Here is a 15124-nt window from a genome sequence, read left to right on the forward strand (position 1 = left end):
CTCCGGGCCGGCCCCTCCGGAGGCGGAGGCGGGGGCCAGGCCTGCGGCGGGGGCTGGGATGGGGGGCGGAAGCTGCCCGAGCAGATAAGGGCCGAGGTCGGTCCTGCGGTGAGACTGTGCGGGACGCTGCCTCCGCCGAGCCCGCCCCCGCACCCTCTGGTCCCAGCTCCCCGAGCCACGGTCGGCGCAGCGGCCCCCTCCCTGCAACCCGGGGCTCGGCATCCTGGGCGTTGATCCCAGAGAGCAGTGAGAGATGGTGCTCCGGCCTGCTCGTTCCGTTCCAAACCTCAGTCATCGCAGCTGGAACATGGGGGTAGGAGTCTCCAGTTACCCCCCAGGGCCTTTAGGGATGGAACAGGTGCAGGCTGGTGAAATCCCTCTGTAGATTTGGGCCTTTTGTAAAGGATGGGTACCCTGAGTTCCTCGCATTGCCCCTGCTGTACCCGCTGACTCTCCAGGCTTCATCCCCGTTGTATAGATGGGAAATTGGGGGACTTGCCTTAAGTCACAGAGCCAGCCAGCAGGAAGCAAGTGGGGAGGGGAATGGAACTCCACAATCTGGGGGCCCTCTTTAAGAAAAAGATTACAAAATCACAAATACAAATTTGCTGAGGCCTCTCCCAGGGCCTTGGAAGAGGCCCAAGTAAGTGAGAAGCGCAAGTCCAACTTCTTGGTTTCCCGGCCTCACCCTGCAGGCCCCCTGGAAGGGCTTACACCCCTCCTCCAGGAGACGGTCAGACACCAACACAGTTGCAGGGTAGGTTCAAGATAGTACAGCAGGGGCCTGGCGGAGTCCGCACTGCAGCTGGGCCCAACCCCTTGCATATGCCTAGGCAGCCCTCCGGCCAGCCCAACCCAACAGCAAGAGCAGTCAGGCATTTTGGGACTGCGCCACCGCTGGGCAGGGCCAAGCCCTCGAGCACCAGCCAGTCAAAGTTTACTTGCCACTCAGGGCCTCTGACCCTGTGGGCTGGCAGTGGTAGGGAAAATTCCTAGGAAAAAAGGAAGGGGGAACCTGCCCGAGGCAGTGTAAATGCATCTGACTTGGAGTCACATGGGACTGAGGTTTAAGTCACTGCAAGGCCATGTGACCTTGGGAAGACTCCTTCATTTGGGTGTCTTCATCTGTAAAATGGGAGTAATAATAGTACCTACTTGTCAGCGCTGTAATGAGGCTTAAATGAGGCCATGCATGACGAAGCTTGGCTTTTAGAAGCAAATTTCCCTTCTGTGAAATCTCCAGGTCAGGAGAGGCATCTTTCTCTCCATATTAGGATTAAGTCACTTACCCAGGGGGTGGTCTCTTGATGGCAAAGTTGAGATTTAAACCCATGAATGTCTGGCAGCAATGCCCTGGTTCTAACCATCAGGGAACACTGCCCCCTGGGGCCTGTCTCCCCCGGGAGTTAAGTGCCACTGCTAGGTGTGCATGTCCAGGGCAGGGAGCCAAGGGCAGCCTTTGAGTCAGGAGGTTGCTCACCTTTCTGGATTTTATAATCTCTTTGCTCTCATGGGCATCTGAGGCTGGAATTTTTCTAACTCTGGCATCCTACAACCTGGACCAGGAGAAGCAGGAGACTCTGGTGATGGAGACAGGGCAGGGGAGCTGGGAATAGGCCATGACCATGAGCCTGGGCAGCAGTGGCATCCCAAAGGACTCAAAGTCTTCTTCCAAACAAAGAGGCGCTGCTTTGCCTCATGGTTTGCATAGGATTTCTCCTGGGTTGGTGGACAAGAGAACTGAGTTCTCAGCTCAGAGCTGCCCCTCTCTAGCCAGCTGACCCCACACCAGTCACTCCTCCCCTCTGAGCCTCGGTTTCCTCGTCTGTGAAATGGGGATAAGAATACCTGCAGCTGCGAGGATTACAATATGTTGCGTACGTAGAGTGCCTAGTAAATGTTACTAGTTGTTAAAACAGGCGGTCTGAGGATGGAAGAGGGTGTCTTGGGAGGGCAGGAAGTATGCAAGCAGAAGTGGGGAGTCCTGCCAGGGCAGGAGTTTGGGCTTCTAAGGTCTCTGTCTCACAGATGGAGTGCCTTGGGGTAGGGCTGGGAACCCCAGCGCCGGTACTCTCCCAGATCAGGACAGGTCAGAGAGAGGTCAGGGGCTCTGGGGGTGCAGAGAAGAGCAGGGAGCAAAGGTTCTCAAGCAGGTGAAAGGGAAAGGAGGGAGGAAGTGGGGGCTTCTGGGAGGAGACTGGAGTGGCGGTCGCTGTGTGATGCCGGCCACACAATCACCCCGAGGCCCTGTTCCATGACCTCCTTTGTCCCTCATTGCAGACTTTCAAATTAGGCATTTCCCACATGGGGAAACCGAGGCTCAGAGAGGTGAGATCACTTGCCCAGGGTCACACTCTGCAGGCTCCCCAATCTGTCTGGCTCTGCAGCCTGGACTCCAACAGTCACAGCCACTTTCTTATCTCATCTGCCTGACAACGTTGTGAGTGAAGCAGCGTGATCTCAGAGGCTCAAAGGGATCCCAGACCCTGCCGCTGTTTCCCAGGAGCCCCAAGCTCTAGGCTGGCAGCTGTGCAGGAGACATCACCAGGAGACCCGGGACAGGGGCCCAGGAGGATTTGCTCACGGTGAGAGCAAAGAGCCCTGGAGTAAGGGAGCAAGCACGCCATCTCAGGAGGGTTCAAGTAGAGGCATCCTGTGTCTCCCCAGCAGCTGGGAATCTGGAGGCATGACTCATAATGGGGCCAAAGCTAGCCAAAACTTTTATGAAATTCCTTCTTTTTATCTTAAAAATTCATACAGATTTGTACCCTTTTAAATATGTGGGCTTCCCCCTCCCCTTTTCTTAAAATAAGTTTCCACTCTCAGTCTCTATCTGAGTGGACACTCCAGGAAGACATGGTGCCTCCACTGGCTGTGTGTATCTGTTGCCTGCACCGTGGACCCCATGCCCTGGGCCTCTGGTTTGGTTTGCGAAAGTGCAGGGACAGAGTTGAGGTAAAGGCCCTGCCTGTTTTCGGTCTAGGGCCCTCCCCACCTCTGCTCCACGCTCCTGCCTCTTGCTTTGGCTCTCCCATCTCCTCTCACAGAGGTTTGTCCATCCCAGTCCAACTCTCCCACTGGGTGTTCTCAGAATGTCTCACCCCCCTCTTCATGCCCTGAGGGTCCTTGTCCGGAGGGACACTACCCGTCTTCAGCCCTCTCTGCTGGCCAGTCTGACCCTTCACCTCCCCAGAGGAGTACTCGACTTGGGGAAGTTCCATGCCCATTTGGAAGAAACGGAGGTGCAGAGCTGAGAGATGCTGGACCTCCAGGGTGCACAATGAGAAGGGCTGTTGGATGCCCACCGGGATCTCTGGGCAGGTGGGGTGCCTCAGCCTGGGGAGAGGGCACCAGATCTGGGCCCCAGCCAGGGATGCAGGAGGGAGGAGGGAAGGCCATGGGGTGCCGGGGGCTGCCGCCTGGCAGGTCCCTGTGCCCAGGGTAGGGAAGTTTCTTATTTCTCCTGCTCCGACTTCCCCCTTTGATTTATTATAGCCATGAAATGCTCTACTCTCTTCTCTTTTCCTTGCTGTCCCCGGGGCTGGAGGAGCACAGGCCTCCCAGTCATGGGGCCTTGGCCTTGTTGGACTCCCATCTCCTTCCAAAGGTTGAGCCTGGGGGGCCCAGAAGTGAGAGGTGAGTCAGGGCAGGCAGGGTGGGACGAGGAGGGGCCCCGACCCCCTAAAGGCTAGCCTGGGCAGGACCGCAGGGGCCGGCACAGTCTCGGTTGGGAAGGTCTGGGGCCGGGCAGAGGCTGTGGCAGGTGTGGACTTGACAGCAGACAGCTCCCTGGGGTTGTGGATGTGGCAGGCTCTGGGCCAATGGCCTCTCAAGTCCTGGCAGGTCTGAGGGCTGCGCACAGAGTCCTCGAACGCTACCCACCAGGTCAGAGAAATGGCTTCTCTGCAACCCCTGACGCCATCTTCAGATTTAATGGTGGCCAGAGCAGGCCTGGCCCAGGTGCATCTGGGGACGGGGCTGACAACCCAAAGGAAGGCTTGAGGCCCCCGTGCCCAGACCTGGGGCTCCTCAAGACCACCGCTGGACCTCACCCCGTGGCCTAGTCCAGGCAGGTGAGGGCTGGAGTCTGTCTGTCCGGCCCCTTGGCGGACCTGGCGGCCAGAGCGTTCCTGGCCGCTGCTGTGCAGCGCCTGTGGTAACGGGGCTGTTGGCGTTTTGCAATGGCCGGGGGTGGGGAGGCTGCACACACATGCTTCCTGTGGTGACTGGGCGCTTCCTGTTTTCTCAGGCGCCGGACTTGCTACTGCCGATGTGGAAACAGGGGCAGCTGCAGCCCGGGTGGCTCCAGGTCGGGCGCCCCGACCCTGCCCAGAGGGGCCTAAGTGGGCCCATCACCCCAGGCCCCGACCCAGGGCAGTGGATGGCCTGAGTTAACCCCCCACTGCAGGCCCCCATCCTTCCTGTCCCCAACAGCTTCCGCCAAGAGGAAGGGGCCAGGCAGGGCTATCGCTCAAGGCTGAGCAGGTGGTCTAGGAGGTCAGAGGTCCAAGGGTGGGAGCTCTGGTCTCAGCTCTGTCCTTTGCTCACTGAGTGCCTTTGGCCATCCCTGACCTGATCCAGGCCTTGATTTCCTCTTTTATGTGGTGATCATGGCACCCATCATCTAAAATCCCTCACCCATTTCTGCCCCAGTTCTGACCTCCCTTGACTTTTCCATCCCAACAGCCTCAGCTTTGGGGGCAGGGTGAGCACTGAGGCTGGGACCCTCAGAGGGGGGCTTGGCATAGGTCTTGACAGAGAGGGGCTTGGAGAGACTGGGGAGAGGGAAAGGCACGCCAGGTGGGGGAACCAGACTTAGAAGAAGGCATGGAGGTGGGAAGGCCGGGACTGGGTTTGGGAGATGGGGTGTTGATGGGACAGACGGAGAGTGGTAGGCGACAAGGTTGATCTGGAAGGATTCAAAGCAGGAGAAAGATTTTAGGATCCTCTTTATTCCTGAAAACGTTAGGAAAGTGTCTGATACCCCCTCACATTCTTCCTCAGAAGAAAGGCAAGGGGGGTGGGGGGCAGGGCCAGCCCTTCCCAGCCATTCACCAAGGAGATGGGTGCCCATGTGTTGTGGTGCAAGGGCCTCAGGAGGGATCTGAACCTTTCTCCAGGTGTCAGGTGCCTGGAGTTCCACCATCAGGGCCAGGCCTTAGGATTTGGCATTGCCCTGTTCCCGAACATGTTTTGTTTTGTTTTTAAGCTGCTATTGCAAGAAGGGGAGGGGAGATGACTTGGCTTCTTGTTGAGTTTGTGGACAGCATCTGACCTCTGGAAGAAGAGTTTCTTTGCAGGAAGGCCAAGGCCTGAGCCCGCTGGGGACTGACCAGTCCACGGACCCAGTTCAGCCACACGCTTGGCCCAGGAGGTTCTGAGGTGCCCACTTCACAAGTGGCCCCTCCTAAATCTCTAGGCCTTCCCATCATGGACAGCCAAGGGCTGGTTCCAGCCAAGGAGGCCTTGAGGAGCCCGAGACCCTGAGGCCCAGCCTGAGGGGCCATCAGGCCAGCCTGGCCCCCACCATCCTGTCCCCTGCCTCGGTGCCTTGGGTCAGCCTAAGTGCTGAGTTGGCGGCTCAGCAGCTGCTTCTGCCCACGGAGGCCCAGTTATAAATAAGCCCAATGTGGCCAAGTCATCAAGTTCTGTCCCAGCTGCATTACCTCAGTGACCACAGGTTGGGGCTGCCCAGAACCAGGCCCACCAGAACCTGCCTGCCCAGGCCAAAGGCTGGGCCAGCCTTGATGCCTGCAGGGGTCCTCAAATCCAGGGTTGGGGTGTCTGCAGCTACTCAGACCTGGACCGCCCTGGACACGGGCCACGGAAGGGGCAGGGCCCATCCCGCCTGCCCAGAGCCAGCTATTTACAAACCGAAACCGGGAGAAGTGAAGCGGCTGCGGCCAAAGTGGCTCCAGGCCCCCAGCCCCCAGTCCCGCTCCATCCCCGGCAGGCCCATCCCCCCTCCTCATGGCTTCCTCTTTCCTTCCCCACACAGCTCCCCGACCTCCCACTGCCCGGCCAGGTCTCTCTGGACAACCTGCCAGTACTTCATGGTGACCCCCGGCCCCATGGCCACTTGCCTGGGGGGGATCCCTTCTACTACTCACCCCCAAGACCCCATCAGTCTGGGCTCCTAGTAGCAGCCTCCTCCCACCCGGGCCCAGCCCACCGTGGCCTGCCCAAAGCACATTCCCACAGTTCTCAGTTCCCCTTCGTGGCTGGAAAAGCTCCAGCACCAATGGCCACCGTGACGCTGCCCAGCCCTGCCTGAGCGTAGCTTCTCCAGGGGACCTTGACCTTCAAGGGGGCGCCAAGTAATCTGGGGCGCTGTGGTGGAACTTGGGGCACCTGGGGCCTTAAGGGGGCACGTTTCTGGGCAGGAGGCTCCAGCCATCACTCTCTTTGAGTTCGGTTTCGGCCCACTCATCCGGCTGGCGTGGGTCACAGGCCCTTGTGCAGGTCAGAATTGAGCTCAGACAGACGGACACTGGGCCCGAGACCACGGCACACGCTGCTTAGGAAGTGGCAGGCAGGATGGTGCCGTAGCAGGGGCCTGTTCCAGGGAGAGACAACAGACAACATAAGTAATACTCACTTCTAATAATAGACGAACTCCCTCACGATGGTGCAGAGGATGGCAGTTCTTTCTGTCCCCTGAACAAGCCTGTCCCATTATCTCCATCATAAATGGACATGGGCTCACAGGGGAAGTCACGTGTCCCAGGCTACACAGCTAGAAAGTGTCTGGACCGAGATTCAAGATTTCCTGACATCCAGTCCCCTTCTGTCTCCGTCTGACTGCCCCTTGCTCCATCTTGTCCCTCAGTCTCCTGCCCGGGAGGACAGGAGTTTCCCAGCACTGTGACAAGGCAGGAGCGGGGCTGGCCCGAAGCTTGAGGGGGAAGCAGGCCTTGGACAGCAGAGTTACCAGATGGGGTTCGTCAGTGCCCAGTGCCGCCTTCCCTGCCCCATTCCTTGCCTCCCACTAAGTCCCAGCTGAGGCACAGCCCTAGCCCCCCTCAGCCGCAGTCAGCTGGCTGCCTTTCACCTAACTTCTCTGAGCCTCAGAATCCTCTTCTGTGACTTGTCATCCCACAAACACAGAGCACCTACTCGATGCCAGCCCTAGGCTGGGTGCAAGAAATCTCTAGAACTAGGCTATGGCCCCTGTTCACAGTCTTGTGGAGAAGGCAGATGAGTTACAAGATCCTGAGTACTCCAAGAGGGAAACTGCAGCTGTGAGACACCAAGAACAAGTGATGAGTCCTTCCTGGGGTGAGGAGGGTGCCATTGGGGTGGGATAGGAAAGAGTTCCCCAGCAAAAGCCGGGGGACTGGCTCTCCATGCTGAGTCACACCCCTGTGCCTTGGCTCTGGTAGTTACCACGGTCCGAGTCAAGTGCCCTTCTTCCCTCTGGGCCCGATAAACTCCTATCCATCTGTCAGGACCCATGGACACACCACAGCATGACCAGGCCTGGCCTGGCCTGATGGCTCCCCACCTCCCTCTTCCCATGCAGGACCTGAGCACACCCGGAGGTCAGGCCTCCTCAGTCACTATGCCCTCACCAGCCCCACCCAGGCAGGCATCTGCTCCCGGGCTCAAGCCCCCACCGTCCTCTGCTCCGAAAAGCACCGTTTCCCTTTTCTGGGTGACCACACGCCATACACAGGGAATTTCCATCTCAGCCTGTGGAGCCTCTGATTCACTCAGGCTCACTCAGGACTCCTTCCGGGTCCATGCCTCCTACTTCTGCACCTTGGGCTGCCCCTCACACCCACCCGGGACCCCTAGGCAGCTTCAAACTAATCTTGGCCTCCACAACCTGGAAATCAAGTCAGCCCCTCACTCACCGGCCCCCTCAGGGCCTTCCCACTCCCATCCTATGCACAGAGACCCCTGCTCCTGGCACACACGCTGGGGCAGCTTTGGGCTGAGAGCACAGGCTTTGGAGTAAGATAAGCCTGGTCCAACCCTGATTTTGGCCCTTTCTGCTTTGTGACCTGGAGCAGTTTAAGTATATGCTCTGAGCCCCATTTCTCATCTATAAAATTGAGGTGATTCCTGTCCCATAGCTTTGTTGTAAAGATCCAGTGTGCTGGGCCCATGATGGGAACTCAATAATGATTACTTTTCCTTCTTTGAAAAGGCCCCCTCATCCTATCACAAGGTCCCTACTCCAGACCTGGGCCCCCTTTCTCTGGCTGGCTTTCCCCTCCCGAGAGCTGGTTGCTGAGGCAGGGAGAAGGAGAGAAGTATGGGCAGAGCAAAGGAGGGCGAGATGCTGCTGTCTCAAGGCTCTCCTCCGCCAGCTTCTCGACTCCTCACATTTCTCAGTTTTTCCAAGGAGGCTTTGGAGAGGCCAGGAGGCAGGAGCTCCAAGGAGCTGAGGGCTGCAGAGCTCCTGAGCTCTCGGGGACAGGGTCGAGCCTTCCTCCTCCCGAGGAATGCTGGGTGTGCACGTCACACACGAACATCTCACGTGTGGGCTCCTCTAATTCTCACGGCCCGGTGAGGTGCGTCCTGTTATTGCCCCCATTTTACAGATGAGGACACCGAGGCTCTGAGAAGTGACTTGCCCTCAGCCACGCAGCAAACAAAGGGCAGGGGTAGGATCCGAGTCAAGGTCTCTGGAGCCATACTCCTAAACTCCACAAGGCTCAGTAAGCATTTGTGGAGGCCGACGAGGGAAACGTGGACTAACTGAAACCCTACTGTATACAAAGGGAAGACTCAGACAGATTGTCTCTTTCTGCCCTCTGTACAATGCTGCGGTCTGGGTCTTGTTGGCCCCTCTACAGAACTGAGGCATCTGAGCTTCGGGGAGGGGAAGGAGCTTGCCCAGAGGCCACACAGCCAATCGTAAGGAAGGATCCAGGAGTACCTAGATAGAAGAGGACGGTGTCAGGGGCTTCACAGAAGAGGGGGCCTGGAGGGGGAAAGTGGCTCCTGTCCTCAGTGAGTGAGCCGGCAGTGGGGGGGGTGATGCCCGTGGTGAGCAGGAGGAAGTCGCTGTGGGTGGCGGTGGGTTTGAGGTGCCGGAGGCTGAGTGATGTGGCCGGGAGGTGAGCTCCCCGTCTGCAGGTCTGGTCAGCAGGAGACAAGGGTCTGGTTGGGGGGGCAGCAATGGGATTCAGGGCACGCAGGAGGTCAGGCCGTTCTGGAAATCTGTGCCTACTGGCCACTGGGGCTGGGGAGCAGGGGGCAGGAGCTGGCGCAGAGTGCAAGGAGGGACTCAGCAAGGCTGGGGAGAGATGGAGGTGAACAGGGAAGGGAGGATCTGGGGGGACAGCCTGGAGGAGGCGAGCCGTCAAAAATGGAGGGAGGTCTTAGGGTGTGGGAGCGGGTGGGACTGTGAGCAAAGGCCGTGAGACATTGAGAAAGAGGTTCTGGGAATGTTGAGTAGTGTCTTCTGGCTGGGGGTGGGGGTGGGGCTGGTCCACTTGGGGTGGCAGAGGGTGGAAATGCTGGCCGGACTCCTGGGTGCTGGGGGCTCCAGCACAGGCCTCAGAGCTTTGGACTTCAGCCTGTGTACAAGCCAGAGCCAAGGGCAATTTTTAGGTGGGGAAACACCCATGGGAGAAACTCGAGATAGAGGCAGCAGCGGAAGCCCATGTCCCAGGGCCACTCAGAGTGGCAGTTACCTCCCACCCCCTGGCCAGCTGTGTGTGTCCTTGGGCAGCCCCCTCTCCAGCTGAGCCACGTGACCTTTGCCATTAAAATGGCACTGATGGTAAATTCACAGGGTCATGGGAGGTGGGGTGAGTTAATGCTGGTTGACTGCATCACCTCAGCCGATGCTGGGCCTTTCGCCTTGCCTCGTCCTGGCTCGCGGCACTTGGTGAGAGCCTGCGGTGGATACCACCAGGGTCTCCAGCAGACCTGGTTTAAGCCTCGCCTGTCCCTCGATTGGCTGAATCATAGGCCCCTTCCGATCCTCGGTTTCCTCAACTGTACCACAGGGATGATAACGGCCCCAACTTCAGATCTGAATAAGAAAATGAACTCTGCAGTGGTGGTCCTGTTTTCCCGGAATCAAAACCAAATTCCACACAACACACAACGTCCCCCAGCGCCCTACCTGACCAGACCCTCACCTCCCTCACCTCCTACCACTGGCTCTTTTCACACTGGCCCCTTGCTGGTTCCCGTGCCTGGAGCTCTTCTCCCAGGTGTCTGCTTGGCTGGCTCCTTCACTTGTTCCCAGGGTTTGTTCAGGTGTCCCCTTCTCCGTGAGGCCTGCCCTTCCCGCCCTCTTCACTCTGCACACGGCCCCCCCTTCCCCAGCTGGCTCATCCTCTTTCGTATAGCGTTTGCCGCCTTCTCACCTACTCTGCATATCCCCTGCCTTCCCTGCTCCAGAACAAGCCCCAGGAGGACAGAGATTTTTGCCTGTTTTGTCACCTGGCCCGTAGAGGCCCTGAGCAAATATTTGTTGGATGTCCTAATGCACTAAAGAGCCAGCCCAGCGCTCTGACCAGAGCTCGAGGAGCTCGGAGGGGCCCAAGGAGCCTCTCCCAGTGTCTCAACTGTGAGAGGAAGTTGCAAGACGGCCATTTCTGTACACGGGCTCAGCTTTTTTTGGTCAACTTGCCCAGCTCGTGCTCTGAGGCCTGAGTTTTCCCACACGCCCCGTCAAGCCCCATGGGGACCGGTGGCTAGGAAGCGGGGGTGAGGGGAATGCTGTTCCCTCCTTTTAGAGCTCTTTGGGCTGAGGTTGAGGGGTCTGTGTGTTGAGGGGTCACGTCCCCCAGGTGGACACAGCTTCGAGGACACAGTGCCCATGTTTCCTGTTGCCCATCTACCCTGTGACTGCAATAGCACCCAGCCTACCCCATCAGCCACCCAGCCCAGTGGGGGCAAAGGGCACCTGGTGCTCCGCCACCCAGGCCTGCCTGACCTCCCTGTCACTCTGCAGGGCCAGCCCTACATGGTCACCCACTCGTCCAGTGGGGTGGGGAACAACACTGTCATGCGCTGCTGGTAGGAGGGTAAAGTCGATACAACTTTTATCCAGGGCAACGTGACAATATCTCTATATTTATCTACCTATCTACTTCAAAGTTTCAAATGCCGTACAGGACTTCCCTGGTGGCGCAGTGGTTGAGAATCAGCCTGTCAATGCGGGGGACATGGGTTCGAGCCCTGGTCCGGGAAGATCCCCCATGCCGCGGAGCAGCTAAGCCCGTGCGCCACAACTACTGAGCCTGCGAGCCACAACTACTGAAACCCGTGCGCCTAGAGCCCGTGCTCGGCAACAGGAGAAGCCACCGCCATGAGAAGCCCGTGCACCGGAACGAAGAGTAGCCCCTGCTCGCCGAAACTAGAGAAAGCCTGAGTGCAGCAATGAAGACCCAGTGCAGCCAAAAATAAATAAATAAAATTTTAAAAATGCAGTACACAAAACTAATACAGTATTATATGCCATTTATACCTCAATTTTTAAAAATATGTCTCCTTTGACATTAAAAGAGGTGAGTCAAAAATTTCTGTGACCCGCCTCAGCCAAATAAATGAATAAATAATTTTAAAAATTCTGTGTATACTTCAATAAAAAAATTAAAATTTTAAAATTAAAAAAGTTTCCTGCACCTACATTAGAGCATCTAAATAATTATCTGGTCTCTTTCCCAATGAGTTAAGATCGAAAGCTATGCCATTTTCTTTTTTTTTTCCTCTGTGTATTTGTGCTTTTTTTGAATTTTATTTATTTATTTTTTATACAGCACGTTCTTATTAGTTATCTATTTTACACATATTGGTGTATATATGTCAATCCCAATCTCCCAATTCATCCGCCATTCTCCATATTACTTATAATTGAAGAATTTTTTATTTCTATTTTAGGTAACTTCTGATCCTATTCATTAGTGTCTACAGGGAGGTGCACAAGGTTTTTGACTCAGCCTGCATTTGGTTGTGGTGATTTTCTTTTCACTATCACTCTCTTAATAGTCAAAATTAGACTTGGAAAATTAAATATAGAGAAAGAATTTATAGCATTTTACTTTCTTTCCCTTTGAACATTTACTTCTGCAGAAGTAGGACTTTCTCCTACATAGTTTTCATTTAAGGCGGAAAAATATATTTTGTTCTTTACTGTTGCAGGATGTTTTCTAGAAGCAAGCAAACGTGAAAGCATGAGAACTGCCACCTGGAGCCAGCACTACAGTCCATCCAGCCCAGCAAATGACCTTTAAGTCAAATCTTCCCCCAACTATTCCAGTGGACACTCCCCTCTAGTGTCCCTGGAAAAAAAAAAAAAAAACACAAAACCACTGCTCTTTGACCCAGTATTTCAACTTTGGGGAATTTATCCTAGACATACACTTGCATATGTGTAAGTTAACAAATTTTATCTATTGCAGTATTATTTGTAATAGCAAAAGACTGGAAACAACCTGAATGTCCATCAGTAAGAGACTGGTTAAATAACTTTTTAAACAATGGAATACTATACAGCAATGAAAACAGACCGTGACTACATGCAACAACATAGTGAGAAAGAAGAAGTGGGATACAAAAGAACATTTACACTATGATTCTCTTTGTATAAAGATTAAAATCTGTTAAGGTAAAAACTAAACTATATTGTTAGAGGTGTTTACATAAGTTGGAAAACTATAAAGAAAATGAGGACATAATTACTGAAAAAGTTAAGATAGTGTTACTTCTAGAGAGAGGGAAGGGATTTGGGGGATACTTCTGTAGTGCTGGCAACGTTTTATTTTTTGACCTGGTTGGTGGTTACATAAGTGTTCACTTTATAATTATTTTTTAAACTGTACATAAGTGGTTCATGCAGTCTTTTGTATGAATGAGGTCTCTCATGATGTTAAACTATCACAGTCCATCCAAACAGTGGAATACTATATAGTCATTAAAAAGAACAAAACAGCTCTATATGCATGGACATGGGATGGATTTAGGGGGAAAAAACAACCAAAGTGAAGTGCAATGTGTTTAGTATGCTACTTTCTGGGTGAAATTTAAAAAAGACTATGTCTGCCTCTATGTCTTTGTCTGCTTAGACTATCTCTAGAAAAATACCCAAGAATCAGGTAACAGGGAACTGGACAGTTGTTTCCCTTTTTGTACCTTATGGATTTCATACCATGTGTATATATTACCTATTCAAAAAATAAAGTAATTTAAAAAACTGTTTCACTTCTCATTCCCTGGAACACCTAAGATTTTTGGTCTGAAACCAATTTCTTGCCCACGAGAAATGCGAACCACAAGCCAACTTGATGCTCCTGGGGACCTCCAGCAAGTTGGGGACCCTCTCTGGTCCCGTTTCCTCTGCTGCAGAAGGAGGCCAGGCCTGTGCTCCCCTGAGGTCCTGTCGCTACCCAGTCCCTGCTGTCCTGTCTCCTCTCCCCTCCCTTATCCTCCCCTCCCACCACCCCTGCCCCGTTCGCTCTTTCATTGCCTCACTTCTCTCTACTCCCTTCTTTGACTCTTTCTCCTTTTATTTTCCTTTCTATTCCTCTCCAGTTCTGGCTGCCTTTCCCCTCTCTGCCCTTCCTTGCTCTCCCCATATTTGGCTTCTCTTCCTCTGCCTCTTTCCCCTGCCCTAGGATCCAGCCCTTCCTAGAGCCCCAGAAAGCAGGTTCATGCCCCAGCTCTCCACTCACAGGTTGTGTGACCCTGGGCGAGTCACTGACCTCTTGGGCCTCAGTGTAACAGACGGTTGTCCTGGTTACGTGAGATCACAAGGGTGGAAGCACTCAGCAGAGTGCTGGGCACTCAGAAAATAATTTCCCCCCCTTTTAAAAAATTTTTTAATTTTTAAAATGTTTTATTTTTGGCTGTGTTGGGTCTTCGTTGCTGTGCGTGGGTTTTCTCTAGTTGTGGTGAGCAGGGGTTACTCTTCATTGCGGTGCGCAGGCTTCTCAATGCAGTGCAGAGCATGGGCTCTAGGTGCGCGGACTTCTGGAGTTGTGGCACGCAGGCTCAGTAGTTGTGGTGCACAGGCCTAGCTGATCTATGGCATGTGGGATCTTCCCGGACCAGGGCTCGAACCCGTGTCCCCTGCATTGGCAGGCAGATTCTTAACCACTGTGCCACCAGGGAAGTCCCTGTTGCCCCTTTTTAAGGAGCTGTTAGCCGTGGGGTTGTGGATTTTCAAACCTTCTCGGCTCTGCTCAGAATTGCTTAGAATCTGGGTCCTACTATTCCAAAGGCTTAGGATAACATCAGTTCCCTAGGAATTGGAATCTCGGGAAGAGGCCTCTGGTGTACTTTGGGAGGAGGGGCAGTGGGAGGAAGGATGGGAAGGACTTGCTGTGTGAATGGACACAGGATGCTGGAGCTGCACAGAAAGTGGGAGTCGGTTCTGCCCATTTCCATAGATTTGGGGTCCTGGGCCTTTTATGGGTTTCCTTACCCAGGCCCCTTGGGCTTGACCAGACTTGGGACAGTGGAATCTCTTTCTTCTCCTGAGGCCCCTTGAGACTTAGGGCTCAGGAACACAGAGTCGACCTGGTCTGCTCCCTGTGTCCACGGAGGGCAGCACCACACTCCCTGCTTATAACCAGCAAAGGCTCCGCAGTCCCCCCTGGATACCCACCAGGCTCCTGGGCTTGGGACTCAAGGCTCTTTGCCTTCCTGCCCTGTCTTGCTGCCAGCCACAAGGAGGGCAGCGCACTGTTCCCTCGTTCTCTCCCAACTCCTTGCCTTTGCTCAGGCTGGTCCCTCAGCCGGACATGCTCTCTCCCTCACACGCTTTCCTACCTGTGGCCCTGACCTGATTAACTGTTCACTAATGCACCTGGTGCCTCTTGTGCCCCTGCCTCCCAGAAGGACCATGCCGTCTGCACACATGTGTGTTCTCTCTGCAGGCCTGTGAGCTCCTGGAGGCCCAGGGCATGCTTCCTTCATGTCTGTGTCCCCTTGCCAGGCCAGCACATGGGAAACCCTCAATAAAAAGTTAGTGATTAGGGGCTTCCCTGGTGGCGCAGCGGTTAAGAATCCGCCTGCCAATGCAGGGGACAGGGGTTTGAGCCCTGGTCCGGGAAGATCCCACATGCTGCGGAGCAACTGAGCCCACGTGTCACAACTACCGAAGCCCACGCACCTAGAGCCCGCGCACAGCAACGAAGACCCAGTGCAGCCAAAA

At 54.9% G+C, this 15124-nt stretch overlaps 1 long non-coding RNA gene across 1 annotated transcript; it reads left to right on the plus strand.

Annotated features, from left to right (window-relative positions):
* Positions 1-2658: 2658 nt before the first annotated feature.
* LOC117198060 (uncharacterized) lies at positions 2659-13165 on the plus strand. The gene is made up of 3 exons (XR_007478740.1): positions 2659-3321; positions 3496-3636; positions 11068-13165. It is a non-coding gene; the product is annotated as an uncharacterized LOC117198060 (long non-coding RNA).
* Positions 13166-15124: the final 1959 nt, after the last annotated feature.

This window comes from Orcinus orca, chromosome 8 (assembly GCF_937001465.1).
Source record: "Orcinus orca chromosome 8, mOrcOrc1.1, whole genome shotgun sequence".
In the NCBI taxonomy this organism is placed as follows: domain Eukaryota; kingdom Metazoa; phylum Chordata; class Mammalia; order Artiodactyla; family Delphinidae; genus Orcinus; species Orcinus orca.